This window comes from Thunnus thynnus, chromosome 4 (assembly GCF_963924715.1).
Source record: "Thunnus thynnus chromosome 4, fThuThy2.1, whole genome shotgun sequence".
Lineage (NCBI taxonomy): Eukaryota > Metazoa > Chordata > Actinopteri > Scombriformes > Scombridae > Thunnus > Thunnus thynnus.
The window spans coordinates 27,324,203-27,348,401 of NC_089520.1; the positions used below are offsets into that span (position 1 = coordinate 27,324,203).

The 24,199-nt window shown below is 40.7% G+C and overlaps 1 protein-coding gene across 9 annotated transcripts in view; it reads right to left on the minus strand.

The window, feature by feature from the left end:
• The window catches only part of magi1b (membrane associated guanylate kinase, WW and PDZ domain containing 1b), a 140,961-nt gene that overhangs the window by 80,419 nt on the left and 36,343 nt on the right, over window positions 1–24,199 (minus strand). The window lies entirely within an intron of this gene.

The following is a 24,199-nucleotide window of genomic DNA, read 5'->3' on the forward strand; positions in this document are numbered from 1 at the left end:
AAAATGACATCATTTACCTAATGAATATGCCAATGTCTTGGACTACATTCAATGACAATACTGCTTCAGGGAACAACAGACATATTATCATGTTCTATATTATATAATTATGTCCCATTATTACATACATTTTTATATACATTACATACAAATGATTCATCTATCTTTATATATGGCTGCTGAGACCATTTTTGGTTGTCTTGGGCAAACAACCAGTCATAAAAGGCCCTGGCTCCTGTTTCCATGGAAACTGTGTGTATGTGTGTGTGTGTGTGTGTGTGTCTGTATATGTGCATGTGTGTGTGTGTGTGTGTGTTTAACATAATAACATGATTGAGATTGTTAGCATAGTACAGAAGAGCATTCTGCATTGGTTGGAAGAATGATTGTAGGTTCATAGAATTGAAGCAGAACGTGCACATCCCACAGGCACGATATGATTGCTTTTCATTTTACTGTGACCCCAGCCTTTGTCTGTCATTCATACCAACAGGCATTACAAGAGTGAAGATGCAACACATTTTTAATTATGGTCACATTGCTACTTGATTGTTAAAGTCTGGTTTAGAAGCTGTTGGGCTCACATTTTGCAATTAAAATGTCAATGTACAACATGGTCAAACCTCATTTGTGAAAAAACATTTAACTGCTAATTCTTTTACAAATAGTATTGTCTTAAAATGTTAATTTCTTAAGAATAGTATTTAAATTATTTTTCTTTTTTTAAACATTTTTCATTTTCTTAGGCAGATCTCTCAAAATTCACTATTTTCTTTAAGATTATATATGTTATTGTTAGAAAGCCTATTTTGGTTGTCTTATGCTCATTAACATCACAGTTGCTACACTGGCATTATTTGGGAAGTTCTTGTATTAGGGCTGCAACTAATGATTATTTTCATTATCGGTTAATCTGCCAATTACTTTGTCGAGTAATCGATTAATTGCCTGGTCTATAAAATGTCAGTAAATATCGAAAAAAATTCCCACAGCCCAAGTTGACATCTTCAAATGTCTTGTTTTGTCTGACCAACAGTCCACAACCCAAAGATATTCAGTTTACTGTTATGTATGACACAGAAGAGCATAAAATTCTCACATTTTTAGAAGCTGGAAGCAGCAAATGCAAAATAGTTGATTCACTTTCTGTTGATTGACTAATCGTTGCAGCTCTATCTTGAAAAGAAGGAAAGATTGGCTTTTTGATTAATCATAATCAGTCTCATAGCTGATATGGCCATTTGGTAAACAGTCTTAGAGGAAAGGTTGAGTCTCCACCCCACTGTCTAAGCTCTTCCTGGGAAGAAACTCTGCTCCTGGCCCTGTCCCATCTAGACATGTCACTGTGTTGTAATCCTCACAACAGGTCACAAGCCAACACTCGGGCCAACAGAGTGCCTAATACACACCCTGACATGCTCTTGTACACACCAATTACTAGAGAGCAATTCCTCACAAGCAGACCCCCATTGACTGTGTGACCCTGTTTGAGTATTTGTTTGGGAAATCTGCAACATGACAAAACTCAAAAAAGATCTAACAAAGGGGAAAACACTACTAGGAAGGGTATAGGCAACACTGTAGGCTATGCAGGTCTGATAAATAGCTACAATCCCTACACGTTTCTAGCCAACTCTATTTACTCATATCAACTCATATTCAAGTGGCACAAAGGAAATCAATACACAGAATTGGGCTTTATAAAACATATTGTTTTCCTGCAGAATATTGATTTTTATAACTTCTAAGATCACCACAATGTCTCTGACAGCAGGTTGCCCTCATGCTACTCATATTTTTCCTAGTAACAGGACCATTTGGGTGCAATGCCCCCCCATGGCACATCTCATGTCCCCCCCACTCATACCCGCCCATCTATGCCATGTTGCATCCTCCATCTGACAACATTAATTTTCTAATAAAAAGAAAAAAAAAATACGTGTTTTGCATTGGTGCTTACATTTGAGATTATGCAGATAAAACCTGTTTCGGTGCATAATTTAATTGTGATTTAGCAGCCTACCGCCAACCATAAAATCCTGCACATAACCGCGAGATTAAAGTTGACCTGTGAGGTTAAAGGTTAAGCTCGCCACTGGGGATAAACAGATAAACAAATCGCGAGTAGTGTTACCGCTAGTGAGGAGGACATTGTTGCAAATTTATTATCCCAGCATTTTCAAGATTAACTTTTAAAGAAAAGTTGGAGACCTTCACCAGAGCTTAATCTAGTGCAGAAAAGCAAGTCATTTCAACTTTGTTTTCAACTAACTTAATATGATCATCAAAGGGTAAATGATTTAAAATCTAGCAGGCCACAAACTGATTTTATTCTGGCCACTGTTTGTATAAGTTATGGTTTATTGGAGAAAACGGTCATTATGCAGAATTACCAGTCAATCTGTAAATTTATCAACTGAGCAGCTATTATGCACATGTCGCTGATGGTTGCTTGGCTGTGTGTGTGCTGTCACGATGATGTGTAGGCTTACATGAAATTTTGTTGGTTTTGTGTGGTAGGAGGGGGTGGCTGTCATGTGTTTTGGACCCTGGCCCACTGTCACCATATTCCACTGAAGTGCACACACAGGCTTGTTATGTTATGATGTTGCATTTTGGTCAAATGAATCAGCTTTTGTTTTGGTAACATTCTAGTTTTTGTCTATTAAGTTTGTATCAGAAAATGCTTGTGCTACGCTGTGATATGCTCTGATGCAGACATTGAGTGAACCCTTTTTCTGTTGAGGGTGTGTAATTTATAAGTTTATAATGTGTTTTTATATTAAAGTACGGACTGTTATGCATTATCTTAATATGAGGGGTTCTCTTGTTTCATAGTGGTATTGGCATTTTTACCCTATAAAAGTCTACATTTCCGACCATGTTTAAAGTCCAGACCCTCATTCAATCTGTTCTGGCTACGGGGCTGCCTGGTAATGTTAATGTCGATGCGTCTGACACTGGTGCCTGACATTAATTAGATGGTTGGTGAATTCAGACATATTAGAAAGAAGTTTGGTAGTTTGTCCTTGTTTATTGGTATGCAGCCAAAGCCACTTTCTTCTTGCCTACAGGCTCTCATATTCTGATTTCAGTATCTGGTCAGATATTTGCTCCCATTTTTTAAACAAACATTCATGCAAAAAAGAATGTACATTATCGTAAAAACAGTGGCCTTGATGCCTCTGACCACTAGCTTTTGATTGGCCTATGCTGAAGTGTTGGCTAGGACCAAAGTATGCACAAGGTCCCAGGAGTTAACTCAAACTCATTTTGCAGCGACCCGACTTAATATGTTGTTTCTGGTCTGAGGTCAAATACCATTCCACCACATTTCCTTTCTCTTTTCTCTTTCCCGTCCACTACTTCAAACAACAGCATACTACTTTAAAACCACTCTCCTTAAATGCACCCACAATGTGTGGATTTCAGCCTTTTGGTTGGCTCCAAATTGGGTACAGAGTGGTCCAACTGTAGTACAAGTACAGTTGACTGTTATCTTAGAGATCAATACTCTGTCAATGCTCTACCAGCAATCTGTCATCCACCTCATGTGCAAGGAGGTCAACAAGACTAGGTCAAAACCTAGTATAGCTGGACCACGTATGAAACACTAGAGGGCTTTTAATTAGTACGTTACCTGGTTGTAACTCAAGTTGCTGTACACATAAGAAAAACATTAAAAATACTTAAAATACATTGCACCAGATTTTGGGTGTAAACTATATGGTGCTGTTGTATGAAGGGTTGAGTTAAGATTTAGGCTATTTTTTATATGTTTTATATTTCATTTCACTAACCCACAACCTGAAAAATTGTTTAAATGCAGTAACTATCACGTTAATCATAAATGCTAAGTGTAAATGACCCCAACTCAGTGTGTCTTGTGTGTAAAGTGTGCATTCATAATTGTTTTTGTTATATTGCTTTTATTTTATTTACCATAAACGCGGAAGTGCTTTATTTTGAAAAGACACTAGACGCATGTAACATGTGGAAAACGACACACAAGTTACACTGGCGACAACGCATAGATCTCACATTTGGCACAATGCTCCCCTGAAAAAATATTAAAACTTAATAAAGTGACAGATTAACAGTCCTACAGTGAAAATTACAACAGTTTTAAGCACCAATGGGATACTTAGCTTCGGCTGACTTCGGCCGAACAATGGCGTAACTTCATCATTCAGTCAGTCAGTCAGTCAGTCACTGATGGATGCGTGTGTAGGGCTTTTCCTGCTGTTGCAGTCCAGCCAAAAAGATCACAACTCACCTCCGCTTAAGCCTATTAAGGCAGCTAGTCAGCCCCTTCAAACCACTGCCAAGTAGTTAACACCATAAGCCCATTAACTGCTACTACAGAGTCTGTTTTGGTAGCGTGTGTATAATGACAAAGCATGCATGCCACAATGTCAAACAAAGGACACTGTACTGTTCCTGAAGACTTGGATGTTGGCTGACTTTATTAGATCTATAAACATGAGCTGTTGTAACATAGATTGCCTTTTTTCTAGCTTAGAAATTGATTACTTTTTATGTTCAAAATCTTTAAAAGCCTACATTTGGTGCACTCAATAGACCCCAGATTGGTTTGCTTGATTTGTGATGGTCTACATTTACTCCCTTTATTTGGTATTAACATGATTGAAATCATGAACAACTGAAACTCCAAGTGTCTCCAGGTTTGTAGTATATTTTTTAATGATTGGTAAGATTGATTTACATTTGACTCATAGGGAAGACATAGCAGGCAAAAAGACTGGGTTGGTAGAACATTTGGCCCAGCGGCCACCCACCCAAATCCCTCTGCAAACAGATAATAAGAAAAGACATATCCTTCAAACACAGCCCACCTGTTATAGATTTTCCATAAGCCCCCTAAAATAAGCAAGATTTTGGGCGGGAGACATGCAATCCATGACAGAACTGAAGTGGGGGAGAAGGGGTTTACACAGAGAGAGGGAGGGAGCAAGCCAGACAAAACATCAAGAGTTTTACACACAGCAGAAAATGTGAAAAGCTCCAGTACTTTCAAGGCATCTCCCTTTGAGCCCACCCCTGCACCCCCAGCTCTGATCAGCCAGCCAAGGCCCTGCTCAGACATGCAGAGCCAGACATGGCACCAGCCAGACCCTCCGCTGGCAGTTGACATCTGTATTCACAGCATGGAAAAAAACAAACTTCGCTGAAACTCAACCCTCCCGCTCGCAGAGCCGCCGCATTGAGAAAGGAAGGGTTTCTGCTGATTTGGAAATGGCAGGAGTCGTTGACTTGTACGGGCCCTTCACGCTACAGATGAGCAATGTCATTACAAAGTGGAGAGCCCGGTAACTTGCCTGACATTCAAGACCTACATATACAGTAGATTTCTTTGTATGACCTGACTGCTGTTCCTGAAATCAATCTTACTTGTGTGTATTGTTGAAAAGTAGCTGAGGCCAAGGCCAAAATACAAACTTACTTCCACTTTTTTACTGGAAGAACTGCTGTTATGGAACATGCTGTATGTATAAAACCAGAGGAACATTCACACAGGATAAAGGATCTTAGATTTCCCTCAAAAAAATGTGACTGTCATTTACAATTTTTGTTATTTTTGCACAAAGGGCTGAGTTGTTAATTCAAACAAGTTTGCGATTCCTTTCCCACTATGAGCAGGAGGATCAAGTTTCAGTGAAGTTTGTTTTTTGGCTATATTTGAGAAAGCTACATGCAAAAAAAACAACTTATGGGAAATATTGTGACTATTAGATTAAGATTACAGGTCCCATAGCTAATAAATACAACTGCATGACCTTAATAGAAACAACTAACCCCATCTGAAAAGGGCTTTATGCAAGTGGATCCAAGAAAGGTTCTAACTTCAAACAACACACTGGGCAACATCAGAAACAGACACCCTCTTAACACAAAGCACCAGTCTATGTGACAAAGCAGTAAACGCAGTCATATGCCAGGGTGCCAGCCTGTTTTACACGTAGCCAAGTCAGATTTGGCAGCGCTAACATGTTTGGCTTGGGCACTGAGTGTTGTATCGATGTAGAATACACAAACAGTCTGGCGTACAAGGTAACTTTTTTTTTTTTCTTCCTCTCTTCAATTGTCTTTTTAACATCAAGGGACATGTTGCCATGCAGAAGCTATGATTAGAACTAAAGCCTTCTTTCAGTGGGCTGTTTATTGTTAAATTTAGTTTCTCTCCAAAGTGGGATACAGTAAAGAAGTGGGCTTTAAAGTCAAATGGATCTATGCTTTTCAAACCTGACCTACTACAAGTTAAATTTAGCTATGAGAGGCTAAATAAAGTCTTAAGTAATCAACTCTTAAGTGAGCACTCCATCCGTGGCTCTAGTTAATCAGATAATCAGGGCTAATCACCATTTAATTGATTCAACCAGCAGCAGCTATACACAGTTAACATTCCTCATCACTCAGATCTGATCAAAGCTTAACCATATGTCCTAATTATTAGGGACTGGGCAGAAAGACAGAGAGAGCTCAATCTGACTCTTGACTAGTGATTAGGGATCTTATTCTCTAACCAGCTTGTTTAGTGAAAGACCAAGGTGATCACAGATAACTAAACCCCAGTTGTTGGGTTTATGGACACCAGCAGAGATGATGTGTGATGACACTGCAGCCCAATGCCAGAGATTCTAGAGAAAACAGATGCCAGGAATGCTTTTACTTTAAATCTCTTAAGTAAGACAGTTGTCAAAATGACACCACAATGAGTCACTGACAGAGATGTGGAGAAGACCAATCTTTCACATTCACAGAGCAGACAGGTGTGTGTGTGTATGTGTGTATCTGTGTGAACATCCCCGTCTTGGAGCTCAACACTACCCCCTATGTTCCTCTATTAGATGTGGCTTGGATCACAGCAATGGCCAGGCTCTGTATCCATAGCAACAGCTGCCAGATGAGTAAAGAGACTGTGGATAAGGCGGACGATGTTAACAGCCAGCCATAGTCTGCTGCCCCCCTCTGGACTGATAGGGCATTACAAAAACAAAGGAGAGATTTTACAGAAATACATAATGAGTAACACTGGAGGGATTGTTCGTAGTATTCCATACAAACGCCATCCTCTATGCCGTGTGAGACTATAAATGTATGAATGTACAACACTGCTGAACTGATGCAAAGAAGTATTCAATAACTGAACCACCACATAAACAAAAACTTGAGAAAAATACAAAAATGCGACTATACTGCAAGTTATTAAATTGAAAGGCTTTGAATGGACATGGGAATTACCCTTTCATAGTAAAGCAACATGGGGCCCCTAACATAGGCCAAATACAACAATTAATGCCTGAATTTTGAGATTGTGGCATGATTGGTAAGCCACACGCCACAAAACTGAGCTCATTTCAACAATAACTGAATGTTGTAAGCCTCATATTAGCCAATCTTGACAATAATGCAGTTTATTTTAAGGTGATTGCATTATTTCATTGGCTCTGTAGGTCAAAGGTACACAAACTCCCTTGTCAACTTCCCAACAGCTGAGGAGAAAATTTCACAAAAATGTATAAGGTGCCTATGTGGAGTGAAAGGTTCAAACACTATGTGAGTTTAAGAAGTATGTTTGAGTCTCTAGCACCCTGGTTATGTGATGATTTCTTTATACTGTTGTATGTGGAGGGAGGATTGCTAGTGGTCTCACATACCAATATAAACCATGCAGATACTACAGTACTCGTGTGCACGCATGTTATTATGAATGCGTGTGAGTGAAAGCGATTTATTCAAGCCCCTTGTGGCAGGGACTTTCCAATCGATGCTTGTATGTGGTGGTGAAGCTCTAAATTGAAGAGGAAATGCCACTCAGACGCTGAAATAATATATCTGGATATTTCACAGCATGCGCAAATATCCTCTATATCCTCAAGACAGCAGTTTCAGAAACAATCATCAGCCCTTAAGGAGAAGAAATATAAGTTCTAAATATAACTTCTATGTCTTAGTTGTTCGATAACGTGTTTCTTTAAATTCCCTGAGCTGCTGGTATGCGTGAGTCTCAAATTAGGCACATGAGTGTGAATATGACTCACTTTAGAGACAAGGCTAGGGAGACAAACAAGGCACAAAAACTGGATAGTCTTCTCAGTGCTGCTGTGCAACAACAAAAAAAAATAATTCTCATCCTTTGACATCTGCTCCTTGTTGAGTCAAGATAGAAAAACACCAGATCCAAGACGGTCAGGGTTAAATCTCTGACGTGTTTTCAATCCTGTCTATACGGTTGTGTGTTCTGGAGCTGCTTGCCTGTTTACTATGTTCCAGATTGCTTTCATTGATCGTAGTCCTTCACGCAGGGAAAAAGAAATCCTCCGAGGATTCATTTCAGCACGTAGAGTGCAGAAGGGCTGCAGGAGCGGCGTCAATTTCCCTGCTGCCATCTGACAGTGGATTGAGAAAAGCGTATATATGTGACTTTTTATGGGTTTGACCGTACGTGTGTGTGTGCTATAGCGTTGATTTTTCACATGGATTTCTTCTTGTGAGCGGCTGTTTGTAGAGGCCGTTATGTATACAACGCAAGCGCCTGTCTAATTTGACAAACATCTGCTAGCCAAGGACACTATAAACAATAATACAGCATCTGCATTATAATTTATATGGATCCTGAGCACCATATTATAAGTTCTATGCTATTAGTATTCTTGTGATGATTCCTACATTCAGTCTGAGCCTCAGAAACTGAAGCTCCCTCCAGAGAGGCTTGTATAAGAGAGGATCCATCATTCAGCTTTACATTTACTTTCAACAAGTATTGCAGTAGACACTAATATTTAAAGTCCAGAAATGTTTAAGATAAAAGGCACAAAGCAATCACCATGAAGTCATTTACATTCAGCTACAAAATCCTCACAGGACACCGAAAGGCAGAGTGAACCACGATTAACACGAAATACTAAATCAGAGGTTTTCTTGATGCAAACTTTTTGCCCAGCTAATGATGTGATTATTGACTGACTGATGCATAAGCCAGTGGGATGCGAGTATTTTGGAGGTAATTACCTCTCCATCATGGGCTCTCCTCACTGACAGGCGGCATTTCAAGACCAATGGGAGTATTAGTCTCCTGTGACAGGCCAGCTGATTGGCTTGCAGATTTAAAACAGGTGCCCCCCGGCTGAAGGGAGCAGATCAGCACTTTCACACAGAGGAAGTGGGTGAACGGGATAATGAGAGATCGTAAGAAAGATATCATGAGAGAAGGAGGGATTGACGGAGGATGACAAGAACGTGGAAGGTAAAAATGGAGAAATTGAGAAAGAGTTGTGACTCTTTTAAAGGTTGACATGAGTCAGGGGAAACTATGTAGAGGAAAGACATCTAGACACTGATAAGGGGATCCTGGGACACTGCAAGCTTGCGCCTTCACACACTTCACCTGTTATTTTGCAAAGTGCTCTACATGCTCAACAACCAAAGAGGCACGTGTCAGCAGAAAAAAAAAAAAAAAAAAAAAAGCTATTCTTTTAACAAAGTCTACCATAAATAAAAGCAGCGAGGCAGCGTTCCTCTATAAATCTGATTAAAACATCAAGCGCATTTAGAAAAAAAGAGGAATTATTGAACTAAATTAATGATTTATGTTAAAATACTTAATATTTTAAATTACAAGAACAAGTTAAGAAAGGAAGAGAAGAGATAGTGCTCCTGGAGAAAGATCAAACAGCAAAGTCAATCATTCAAATGAAAACATGTCAAATTAAAATAAAAATCATGCATCATCATCTAACGACATCATCAGCATCTCTAAAAGCCTGACTATACAGAAGTGTGACTAAGCTGAAAAAGTTTATTAGTCCCTTACAGTCGTGAGATGTATTACCGTAATATCTTCTGGCCTCTCTCCACCCCTGTTGCATTTCACGGAAAGATAAATGGCCGACTGCTGGGGTGTAATCAGAGGCAGCGTGCCAAGTCACCCCAGGCCCACAGTGGGTGAACACTACTGACAGACCGACCACTGCTCACAGCCGGGGGAGAGCAGGAGAGAGTGATGCAGGGAAGGGGAGGGGAGAGACATGAATAACAGGAGGATATATGGAGAAATGAAAGCAGGGGGTGGGAGGGGAGGGGGGGAGTGGGGGATAGAGAGTGAATGAGTGAAGGTGAGAAAATAAATTAAAAGACAGAGGGATAATCAAAGACTGATGTGGGAGGTGTATTCATATCCGAGACAGGCCGCGTTCCTCCTGCCTGCGCACAACTGTATGAGCAGCTGCTGGGACTCCGTGTCTTCATCACAGATTTCCTGACTTCTAATTGGCCACAGGGGTGAAGAGTCGGTTATTCTCTATGATTAACCGGGGCCTGCCACAATCTAACTCACCTCGGGGCTCAGGGCAAGCTCATTAACTCTGCCACCAGGGGGCACATGTCATTCAGGATCATTAAGTGTGAGGGACAGCCTGTAATATGTGTGTGTGTGTGTGTGTGTGTGTGTGTGTGTGTGTGTGTTTGTGCTTATTTACTGGATGAATCTGCCGATGCTCATATGTCAGTCTTTTAGTTTTATGAGTGTGTTTGTTTGTGTGTGTCGGTATAACAACACTGAATAACACAGCTGCCTGCACAGATACATCAATTCAGTTTTTTTTTTTTCTCTCAGGAAAACATCTTTCTTGAAACGATTCTTAAAAAAGAAAAAAAAATTATCCGACATGAATCCTGCATTTGATCATTTGAGCTTTCCACTGCTGTGCTTGCTCAGCACATCTGTCGATTAATTTCCCAATTGATCAATTTAAAAAGAGAGTAAAAAAAAAAGAGTAATAAAGCTCATTCTTAATTCTGTCGATTAAGGAAAAGACTAATCCACTAATCTTTTCACATTTACAGCTATTAGAGAAATATCATCATTAAATCAATGATTATTGTTTTGAAAATGCTGAATAAGACACATTTTAAACAATATCTTCAAACAAGATGGCTCGATATGCCACAAAATATGTCTCTGAAATGATACATGACATTAATTATGAGTATGAAAATTAATGTAGAAACACATTTCCGATCTCAGCCTTGAGTTCTACGCAGTTGACTACTTTATATTCCGGCACTTTTTTTTTTTCTGTCCTCTCTTTTTCATCCCAAGGTCTGCAGTCTGAGCCTCTCTCTCCTTTTCTCTCTCTCTCTCTCTCTCATCCTTTTCTTTTTGCCTCTTCTCCTCTCCTCTTATGTAATTCCTTACTTATCCCCATCCATCCTCCGATCCCTCATTTCTTTTCCTCAGCCGCACCCTTTGAGCCACAAACATCCACCTCTAGTCATCTTCCTCCCTCCATCCATCCATCCATCCATCCATCCATCCATCCATCCGTCCGTCTCCCTCATGCCAAGAAAAGGGCATGACTGACCCACTTTCCTGCCCCCGTCACCCTGTCACACTGCTGACTCAAGACACGCTCAAGATGTTGTGTGAACGCACGAATACAGATGCACAGCCTTGCTCATGCGGATGAATACATTTGGCAACACATGCATACAAAAGGGGACACTCAAACACACCACATCTGCTCACTGGTATAAATTTAGAAACAGGATGGGAACGCGCACACACACACACACACACGAGCAAGCATAAATAGAGATAAAGGGAAGTAAATACTAAAAAGGTGCATCTTTTCCTCTTCTCTGACAATATGAAATGAACAACAACAACAAAAAAAAATGCACTTTCAGTTTTTCCAATTACAGTTACCACTTTGTCTGTCATTATCACCAGTGTATCATTCAGTGGAGAATGTCACATGACTAACGCTCTCGAAGCACAATCACAATCGTCAGCAGCTACATTTACATGTTTCCTACTCTTGAAGCAGGGGGGGGGGGGAAATTTAAAAAAACAACATGAAAACATAAAACAAACATCCATTTCTAATACACACACACACACACTCTAACACACAAAGCTGTGTGTTTCAGGGTTGTGGGCTAATGGGGCAGCAGTCACTGCTGGTTACGTCTACAGTCGTTTCTGGGTCAGCATCAGGCAACGCTCATCCGGTGCTGCATCCCTTAACAGCTGACTCCAGGCCAGACATGGAGGCACGCACGCACACACACACACACACACACACACATTTATGAACACACGCAGGGTAATATAGTTGTAATGCTAACCTAGAACCAGCAGGGGCAGATTGGTATGAGTGGTGCACTTAATATTAACAAGACATTTAGTGACAACACTTCCTAACAGTTCCTAATAGCATACAATGAATAAATTAAAATGTGAGGAACTATATCTCCTCAGCCTCATCCAAGATAAAACTCCCCCGCCACACCTCGACAGGATGTGATGCATTTGACCTATGAGGTGGCATGCACCCAGTCACCCACAAGTAATACCGCAAGCAAACCTCCTAACACACACACACACACACACACACACGATCAACCTAGAATCAAGTGTGTCTACATGGACTTCTGTGGATCCCATGCATCAATTGCTCCGCATTGTACTCCCGTCTTTGCATTCATGCCTTACAAGTGCATATGTCTACGTGAGGATGCATGCGTGCATTGTGCCATATTGTGAGTGTCTTTGCTGCCCGTGAACAGAAGCATACATTTAAATATGAGCGGAAGTTATCTGCAGTGTCCTGGCTTCCATAGCATGACGAGCAACACGAAGCTCATTGAACCACTGGAAGAGCTTTGTGTGTGTGTGTTAGAGAGAGAGACTTGTGGTGAACCGAGCTGTTCAGCTTGCTCTGATTTACAAATGAACTCACCTATACACACACAAACGAGAGACTGTGTAGAATCTGCTCATACTCAAACAAGCTTCGCATGTCTTGTGAACAGATGCGAGCCCAGCCCCATGTACACAGACACACGCTCGACACTTTCTCAAACACTCTGTCACCGGCGCGTCACGACAGAGGCTAAGGCTGGAGCAGGACCAGGTCCGAGGACTAGGCCGCCAGTTCAGAGCCTTAATCCACCGCAGAGGTCTACTTCCAAAACGGTGGTGACGGCACACTGACGGACAGACACACCTCCCCTCTCTGATTTTGTACTGTACAGCCTCTGCTCTCACTGCGTCATGTGAAGCAGCGTCTTTGAAGAGATTGACAGCACTGCAGCGTCTGTGTGATCAATGTCGGGCGACATAAAATGATGACATACGGTAATTCAAATGCAAAATTGCCAAATTGAATATGAGAGTGTAAATGCAATTTCGCATTGGATTTCAATATAATCATGGCAGCGTTAGCCACACAGCGAGCCGATGAAAATAATGTTTCCATTGACTCATTTCTTTTCCGTTTTTTTTAAAACTTTGACAGTAATGTGTTTGCAATCATGAAAATGAAGGATGGACGTCGTTATTTTAAACTTGCTGTACCTCATGTGAATAAGTTGGTAAATGAACATTAAATTTGATGGAATTATAAACTTTCATATGTGTGTTTTGTTTCTTCATCAACTTTTATGTCCTCTCTCTGTTCTTGTACGGAGGATTTAAAATGCCTAAACAAAATAAAATCAAACTAAGTAATAAAAATAAATACAATATACATAATTATATTTTGTTTTTATTTTGGGCATTTTAAAGCTTCCACATTCTACCTCTATGCCCTTCTTCAAAGTTAAGTACGCCCCTTTTATTACTACTTGGTAGAAAATCGGAATAAAGGCTGGAGCAAATGACCTAGAGGGGACACATGGATGATGGATGATGCTGACGGTCTCATTAACCTGTTAGTACTTTCTTAAGTAGAACTCAGAGTAAGTTAATTATTTTATGACCAAAACAACTGATTGATTTAATGTACTTTGGGAGTGAATGATATATCTGCTTCACTATGCCTGGTAAGAGCAGAGCACAGAGCAGAGTGCCACTGAGCCATGGGAGAATTTCAGCCAAGGATGAGGATGAGGATGAGGCAGAGGCAGAGCAGGCCTACACTCCAGACAGACAGAGAGACAGACAGAGAGACAGACAGGGGATCAGCTGGCTGGGAAACCTGCAGCCAGTAATCACTGTCAGCAGCTGACATTGTATACAATCATGTGCTTGAACATAGGCATGCAAATATATCCAAACATGCTGCTGAGACACCGGGGCTTGTGCCTATACTTATTGTCAAACCCACACACAGTCACTGACAAAAACACACACACAAAAAAAAAATAAAGTGCTCCTTCTTCCGCTGTGACAACTAATACTCCACAGAACAAAGAGATAAACACACACACTGAATAAACGTTACCCACAACACCACGACACAACCACTCCTCCCTGCAGACAGACTATTGAACCACTTCTCCGTGGAGACAGTCTATTACTTTTTTTTTTTTGTGCGAGAGAGTGTGTGTGTGTGTGTGGCAGTCACAAGTGATAATGGAGGTCAAGTTTGAAGTCTGTCTCCATTTCTCTCTCCTTCTACCAACCTTTCAGTTTCTGAATCACATCCCACCGCAATATCGGAGACAAGGCAGTGAGCAACTTTTTTTTAAACCCCAGGAGGACCATCTACAACCTCCATATTTGGGAGCGTGATTAAATGCTAATATCCTTACTTACAGTGCGTTTGAACGCCATTTAAATATAAAGGGAAACTGATGTGTGCGAAGCATTTTACAAGTGTTTACAATCCTCATGGGTCCAACCAGTCTCCACTGTCTGATGCATCATGAGCAGATGTGAGAAAATTGATGATGTTGAACCATATGGCAGCTATCCTTTGTCAGACATTCATCTGTATTCAAGAGTCATTCTAGATATTTGGTGAATGGCAAGCAGAGGAAGGAGTCTAAATTTCTCTTGGGACTTGCGGCTCTGTTAGCAGCCTATGGGCCGCTTAGCCTGTAGGACACTGGATGAAAGGCAAGGAGAGCTCAGTTGGAGGTGGACGGAGGCAGGTGTGGATGACAGGAAAGGAAGGAAGGAAGGCCAGCTGAAAATGCAGGTGATATGGGGATGTTTTTCTATTGTAGGAGCAGATAAAAAAAGGGAGAAATAAATGTGGATTAAAGGATTTAATAGAGCCAAATGAACGACTTATTAGTTTCCATTTCTCCTTTGAAGTGTATTTAACTCCAAATTTTAAAAGAAACAATGTATTTACAACTGATGTTAACTAAAAAAAGTTCTCTATAACTATAAATGGGCTGTATTCTGTTCTACATTAAAGGGGAAATCCACCTATTATACAAATGAGGATCAGTTTGCTCATCATGAGGAGGTTCTTCTGAAGTCTGAGTAAATGTTCTATCTCTGTTTGGGGCTGGAGGACCACAAATTTATAGCAAAAAAAAAAAAAAAGCCTGTGTTACAGACTGTAGGATAGAGCGATAGAGGATGACAGCATCAGAGCTAGAGGAGGATAAGGGGATGCAGAGGAGAAAGCAGAGACAGGTGAAAACAAGGCAAGGGCAGCCGCAAACAAGGGAGGGATGAGCAAAAGCAGGAGGAAGGGGAAAGGAGGGGAGCGAGGGGGAGGAGGAAGGCAACGAGGCCTGGCCGAGCGCCAGGGCAGGGAGTGTGCCACAGATGTGCCCCCACCACCCAGTGGGGGGGGAATGTGCTGAGTGGACAGGAACGCCCTCCACACCCACACCCACACACACACAGCTCTTATTTAGCCACCAGATAGACAGGACCACCCAAGCAAACGCACTGTTTCTTAAGACCCTAAATGTCAATCACAGTGTCAGGTGTTTCCCAGGTTTTATTTGGCAGATAGTTGGTAGATTGTAGTAAATGATTCACTGGATTTTAACCCATTCATTGTGAATAAAAGCTCATGTTTATATGTTAAGACAACATGGACAACATCTGAGCTGAAATCATAATCATGATAGCAGCAGTGGCAACACTTCATCACATAAATATACTGCTGACCACACTGTATCATCAGTGATCAATACTATGGAAGAGCATCACCGGATAGATTTTTCCCTTTTTACTGAGTTACATAAGAAATGACCCAGAGTGCCTCTGCTGTCACCTGTCGGTCCTGTGTAGCAATGCATAACCGGCGCTAGGGTTCAATCCTCACAAAAGCAAGCCACCAAAATACATCATAAGCATGTAACTGTATATGTCTTCAGCAGAAGCAGACTATGGCTGTATATGGGTAGAGATGACAGGTGGCTCACTGGAGTCTTCCATGCTGAAAATGAATCTACTCTTCGTACTTTAAAAAGGTGTCCACGAGTGGCATATCCGAGAGTAAAATAGATGGAAATTGCATTGCAAAACTCCGTCTTTTTCCTTCAGAAAGCATCCCCTCTGTGAGCTTTATCATGCTGCCGTTTCGCGTTAGCTTTATCTGCGGCCTTTCGGTGAGCTGTGAAGGCTGGATCTTCACCACTGCTCTGGATTTTTGAGAGATCAGAGGAATGGAATGGAAAATGTACTAAATGTCAGTAATAGTGACACAGCGAGCTTGGTTGCGGTGAGCGCTCGGGGCTCAAGGGATTGCGGGCCGTTAAATTGGGTGAGGGGAAAAAAAGATGTCGTCATCTTTGGCAAAGGAAAAAATCCATCTGGCGTTCACCTCAGTGTTTTTGTGGATGTGTGTGTGTGTGTGTGTATGTGTGTGTGCGCGACAATGAAGTCTCTCCACCTGTCCACCTCTCAGTAGCTCTGACTTCTTCATGCCCTGCTACTACCACCACCACCACCACCACCACCACCATCATCATCATCATCATCATCATCATCATCATCAGGACTCTGGTATGCAGACAGACACACAACTCATCCACATTTTAAATATTATTTTAAACCCCTGCTGAACAGACAGCAGTGCGGAAATATCTGCCTCATTCCTCATCTTCATGACTTCCTCCACTCTTCTGTCAACAATCTGTGGAGTGATGGAAATTCTCTTTTTTTTTCCCCCTGTCAAAGCAGGTGGGTGAAGGGGAGTGTGATTTGCTTTAAAACAACAATCTTTATGATGTGGGAGGAAGTAGTGCACATACATCACAGGACATGTGTACCCAATACACAGTGAGGGCATTATATTTCTTACCTGACGGAGTGATCGAAGAAGAGTCATCATCAAGCAACATTTAGGGAAACCAGAACCATGAAAGAGAGAGACAGAGAGAGAGAAAAAAAAACAGTTAGAAACTCTGTAGTCTGTATCAGCTCAGTTTAAGTAATTCATGACTGAATGAGTCATTCTGAGAAGGAAAAAACGTGCTAATTTTTCTGGCATTTCTATGTGACATGTGTTTCTGACAATACTACTGTATGAATCTACAGCCATGCTTGTGGCACTGTGAGGTTGAACCCTTTAGGCTCAAATCTAATGCCAGCATGCTAACATGTTAACTTGCTGATGTTTAGCAGGGATGTTTATCATGTAGTTTAGCTTGTTAACATGGCAAAAAATGTACACCAGCCACCAAAATTTGAACATTCACCAGCCATTTTGGACAAAAAAAAAGTTAATTTTGTACCCTGCCTGCTAACATTTGCTAATAAGCACTAAACAGCTGAGACTGATGAGAATGTCATTAGTTTTGCAGTATTTGGCCATAAAGCAAAGTATTGGACAACTTAAAAACTATTGATGATGGCACTCAAGCAGAGGTTTTCAAAGTCTCACACTGTGGACCTGTTTTTTTTAAATCACTTCCTTTTTGCAATGTGAAGACAACTATCACTGGATTACTTTGACACTAAAGAAAACTTCAAAACATGATGATTCTCAGGCATGATTTTTATGAAGCCCCCTCGGGGAGTAATAATTTCATGGCAATCCACCCAATAATTGTTGAGACATTTCACCACAAACATCAATCTTACTGTGGTGCTAAAGGGAATGTCAGAGGATCACCAAATTCATTCATCATCATTATCATCTGAGGACCATGAATATCTGTACAATGTTTCATGCGTTTCATTCCTTGTTGAGTCTGAACCAAACTGGTGCACCGCCTCACCATCTGCTTTAACTTGCACATGTAAATATATTTAAAAGCTGCACAGGGCATATAAACACCGCCTGAGAGCAAACCAAGAAGTCGACAAAACGGACACGAGACCAAGAAAGACCTGATATCAGTTTGAGTTTCAGGATCAATACACTGCACATTCTGTGCATTTCACCCAAACACTCTACTCCACTGACCGATGTGCTGACTCTGACGCTCAGAACTCAATAATCACATTCGCAAACAACGTATCGACTCAAACCGCTTGCATCTCCATAAGCTCTTGTAAAATCCACCTAAAAGTCCACCTTCAGCAAAACTGCTCAAATAAACAAAAGGTTACACAGTGAACCATAAACTGAGATGACACACATGGGCACAACTAAAGCTTTTATTGTGTTTTGGTTCCATACAGCAGAATTTAAGATCTTTAAGGGAAGTAGGTGATTAAGATCCCATTACAAATCTTCTCAGTGTAACAGAATCCAGCCTAGGTAACCCAAGACAAATGCTTAACAGGTTCTACACTAAATGCAACCATAACATGCCATCACAGCGTGTTCTGGTGAGCCTGAAAAGTCACAGATGAAAATGTGGGTCTTGGTAGAGAGTGACTTTGTTTTAATTAAGTGGTGTGGGCTTACGGTGTTGATGTTAGCGCTCGAGCTAAGTCCTGGGCACAGCCTTAGCGTTAACTCAGGCAATGTGCAGCAGCCAGACCCAAAGCTAACACTACACAGAGCCGAGGCTGTTCGGGCTTACAGGCGTGTTTACCTTGGAGGGCGGCTGGGCAAATGGAGAGGTGTAACTCAGCAGTACTCTCGACTCATAACGGCTAGAGAAAGACTCACCGGCACAAACACGACGACAGGATTTGACATGTCATGTGAAAAAAAAGTGAGAAAAACAATAGCCAAACATATATGTTAATGTGCACATCTGTGAATGTTAAATTGTACTAAACATCACACGTGCAAAATGCCAGAAGTCACATGCTTTATTAAACAAAAGACAAGACAAAGCAGCCTCACACATCTCTCAACCAGTATTTTCATTCTGAGCGTTGTCTTTCAGTGATGTTCAGAAACACATGAAGAAACATATGCACGCTAAAAAAGGCAGGCGAAGAGATGGAGCCAGGCTCAGTCCCCACTTCATCTTCATCACGTTCACCTGTCACCATACAGGTATCGCCTTATCAAACTCCTCAACCCTTATATACAAGCACATGTTCCAGAGAAGGGAAAAACATGTCAAACAATTTCAATTTTGACTTTTTTTTTGCAAATATTACTTAAGTTATACACATAAACCTTTCACATAAACCTTTCAACTCAACCGGTCGAGGCAGATGGCCGCCCACCTAGAGCCCGGTTCTGCTTGAGGTTTCTTCCCGTTAAAGGGGAGTTTTTCCTCGTCGCTGTTGCCAAGTGCTCATGGGGGAATCGTTGGGTCTGTAAATTAAAGAGTACGGTCTAGACCTGCTCTATGTGAAAAGTACCCTGAGATGACTTTTGTTATGTTTTGGCGCTACATAAATAAAACTGACTTGGAATTGAATTTTGTGATGTCACAAATCCTGTTCATAGGTACACCTTAGACTCTGATTTTCAATGAGCTCAGAGAAACTTTCCACTTTCAGCAGATGAATGTGAAAACAACCGTCCAGCGTCACATCATTCTGCACAGTGAAGCTCAAACATCCAACACACACGCACACATCAGTTTTAAGATATCTACTGTATGGCACATGATTGATTTTGGTGGTGTTATGTACTGCATGTACAAGGATGTCTTGTCACACATCAACATCCACTGAGTAAGAGTAAATAAGAAGGGTTAGGGTTAGGAGGAGGAGGAGGAGGAGGGAGGGAGGGACATTTGATCGAGAAAGGTAAGAGCCTCGTTGGCGCGAAGAGGTAATGAGTGTTTGTGACTGAATGCTTGTTGGTGCAATTAATATTCTTCAGAACTGGGGCGTGTTTGCCATTTCTGCCTACTCAGAAATAGTGCATCATTAATCACTGTTTGAGGGTGAAAAAGCAATCTCCCCGCTGCAGGAAAACTAAATCCTCCAGCAACTGTGGGCAGGTAAACCCAAATAATGATGCTGACTTGTAATAAGGAAGATAAAATGAGAAGAGGTGGAAGGAGAGGGAAAGAGGAGTAGATGGTGGTAGAGAGAGTTGGGGGTGGGGGGGTGTTACGGACAAGATAATCTAGAGGATTAATCATGTAGACGGAGAGAGTGATGAGGAAAACTGAGAGACAACCAGAAACTCGGAGAGGTCAGTTGTCATATTTCTTGCCGCACGGTGTCGGACACACAAGCTAATCGACTCAAACTCAATGTCTCACTGAGTTGGCGTCGGTCAGTGAGACAGTTCCCAAACACTTCTACGTATGTGGGAAATTAGGGAAATATTTCTTTGCTATAAAGTAGTTTTTTTTTTTGGTCACATTGTTGTTTGTGGATGAAGTAACTGAGACATTGTTTCCAGGAAGAGATGTTGCTGTTTTTTTTTTAAATGTAATTTTTCATTGCTGTGACCACCACAAACCAATTTCCACTCCTCTCCATTGCACTGTTGAGAATGCAGGATATCTTGAAGCGTGGACAAATGAAACCAAAAACTATTTGCATGGCTAAATGGAACTAGAGATACAGTACAAGTATTTGGACACACATTCCCGTTCTCTTAAATGAGAGTGTGTCCAAACCTTTGACTGGTACTATAAGTAAGAAGATATGATTTTTTTTTATAATTTGGATGAACTTAATAAAACGACTTGCATTTTAGACTAAACCAGTTGATTGTTGCTTTTGTGCCAGTATCTTTAAATGTGACCATTCAAATGCCGAAAAATGTTCTTTGTTTAATCCTTAGCGGGGAGGAAAAGCTTTCTCTCCTCATTGAAACTGAATAATAATGAAATGGATTTATGCATCCTTGTTTGCAATCTTATCAAAATGTTACGATTAAATCAAGATAAGTGAAGTGTTTCCCACATATAACTAGTTGTACAATCAAGCAAACCATATTAAAAAGCTTGTTATATTAACACAACAGTCCAACATTAGTAGGGTTGACAGCCAGTGAGCGAATGTGGACTGACTGTGTTTTTAAGGCCACACTGCTGTTGGTGAAAAAGAGGTTCAATGTCCTCAGTTCACCTTCACTTCCATCTACACAGACAGGTCAGGCACTCCATACATCACAGCTCTCCACTCACAGGGAGCTACACAGGACCAATACCGCCCCTTTCTCTCTCTCTCAAACACACACACACACACACACACACACACACACACACACATATTCATTTTCTGCTTCAGTTTCATAGCATTGCTGATGCAGCTCAAAATGTAGTAATATGAAGTTGTGGGATTCTAGCTGTGTGTGTAAGAGGGAGGGAGAGGCTCTGTTGTTAGTACCAGTGTCAGCTCCAGCTGTTAACTGACAGGACGGGGCAGAGTGAGCAGTCAGCTTTTATGCAACTCCACAATCTCACAGTTATGTAGCACAGAAGTGGAGAGCCGGTTACACCAGCTGTTCTTCAGTTCAAACTAGACTAGTTACAACATAAGTGTTTAGTAAGCAGAAATGTACTCATCGCACACAAGTTCTTATGTAGAGATTAGTTGTTACTAATAATTTACAGCAACTGTCTGCCAGGTGTAGCTGTTGCGTAGCTAACCGAGCCAACACAAAGCTAACGTTAGCTTGCTAACATATTACACATTTAGAGTGAAGAGTAAAACATATGATAGGATATAGTCGACACATCTCATCAGACACTTCATTAAAATGTTGTTTAATAATGAAACTTTAACAACTTAATGATCAAATAACAACCGTTAGTTAGCCTAATCGAATAAGTCCGGCTCATTCGAAACTGTATGGCTAGCACCAACTCTGAAACACATTTCTACCAGTATGTATAAAACAAGGTCATACCCACATTTATTAAGTATTTGCAAGTCACTTTAATATATAAAACTGTTATATTTGGATGTTATGTGACAGCTTGTGATGCTAACGTGACTTCCTGTTTACATAGATGATTGTTTTTAACTGATTACTAAAGACTTTACTAGCTAAGACATTTCCTAAGTTTTAATGGTTTAACCAGATTTAAGATATCTCTAGTTAGTAGTTACTCAAAAAAGGTAGTTAATTAGAAACTAGATAGTAGTTTCTTAAAAAGGACTTAGTTTTGGATATACAAATAGCTGGTGCCACCCAGTCCAGGAGCAGAGATGTGCAGCTTTACTTTAAAATCTGTTTACAGGCTAAAATTCTCAAGTTTTGTTAGAATTAGTTCAACTTACTGACTTGTTTGTCAGTTTGTTAGAAGAAGCTCAAGAAATGTTAACATGCTTCTGAGTGAAACATCCATCACTACAAAACACTTGGGCTAGTTGATTTAAACCTAAATCAAACCACCCAATTAGGGTTCTTCAGTGTAGAAAGTGTAGGCACTTATCTTGCTAAAACATTTCACAAGTATCACATCTCATATTTTTGTGCCCAGTAATATCTGATATTTGCACCATGCAGCCATTATAATAATATGTAATAATAATAAATGAGTTCATTTATTACTTGAAATGCTTGGAACTTAATCAGGTGACCATATGGCTAACTGGTGATAAACAGCTAGAGTAATAACACGTTGGGAAATAACTTCCAACACTGTTTATAAGACCCAAAACTAAAATGGGTTGGATGACACAAAGAAAAAGACCCAGAGGATATTGGATGAGGAACAAGAGGAGGAAAGAGGAGAAAGAATGCAGGGAGGATATGAGTCAGAGAGGAGGGGTGGAGAGGGAGGATGTCAGGAAAAGGGGGGTAGAGCAGAGAGGAGAGGAGGGCAGGGGAGGGTAGGAGGGGAGAGGAGAGGAGAGGAGAGCAGAGGAGAGGAGCGGAGAGGAGAGGTTCATCTGTTTGCCAAAGTCTCGTGGTTCTTCCCCTTTATCAGCCTCCATTTACCCTTCGCCCCCCTCCCTCCCCTGCTGCCTTTAATGGAGAGATCAGAGATAAGAGGACCAGAGAGGAAACTGTCTCGAGAGAGAAAAGGGGAGATCCATCTGTCTCCAAATGAGATTTCTGCCGTGCACTCTGAAGGAGAGGGGAAGAGAAAGACAGAAACACCCAGAAAGAGACAAGAGAGAAAAACACAAAGTACTAAACCCAAAGACAGCATAGCAAACCAGCATTGCCTGCATGGACTCACTTCCATTACGACAATTACATTATCTGCTCTATCAGATGTAGAGGCAGACAGAAGAACAACATCTTCCTCGAGCACTTTTTAAAGTTTATATTGAAAAAAAAAAAAAGACTTTAATTTGAGGTCAAACGTAGAGACGTCCCAAAAAACTTTGCAAACACTTTCTTTGTGTTGAAATCTCTCAACCAAGCATTATTAAGGAGGAGAGAATTAGTTGTCCATTTATATGCAAATGAGCTTCAATCAGTGACAGCCCATTGAAAGGGGTGAATGCAGCGAGGTGTGGCTAACCCCTAAATCCACTAGAGAAGTTTTTTTTACTGTGGAGGAGATGACTGTTTGAGTGATGAGAGGTGAAGCAGAGAGCATGGAGAGGGAGTGTGCTTCGTCTCCTTAAAAAGACTGGGAGATCTTGACCACCTTGGTTTATCAGGAATTGAGACAAGGGTAAGTCAAAAGTGATGGTAATATCATATCATTGGAATCATTGTAATTAACTCCCTTCATTTGTGAAATTAGTGACTTTACAGTCGAATTCACCCGATTGCTTCATTTGATTTATTGAGTTGAAAATATTTATGGAAGATGATACATGGCAGTTAAAATGATGCTTTATCTTTCAGGGCTGTTAATATTAATCCATGTTCATACACACAACATTAAGAAGTATATCTGTCATGTTTGTGAAAAATTCTAATGAAACAAATATTTCCAAACAAACAAGCTAAAAAGCTACATAAACAAACCGCTAGCCTTTAAGCTAACTTTTCTGCTAAAGATCTTTTTCGGAGCTATTCTATCGCATAACTTTTCATTAAACTTTTAATTGATTACAGAACATGTTTAGACATTTTTATTTGTATCTGATTCCATCTTTGCATTAAAATATACAGTGATGGACAATCACAGGATACACAGTCCAAATTTAAACAAATAAAAATGTTCAAAACATGCCCAATCTCACAATGATATGACAGCCTTAAAAAAAAAAAATCTGAGATCCAAACCAAAAACTAACCACTTTTTCAGT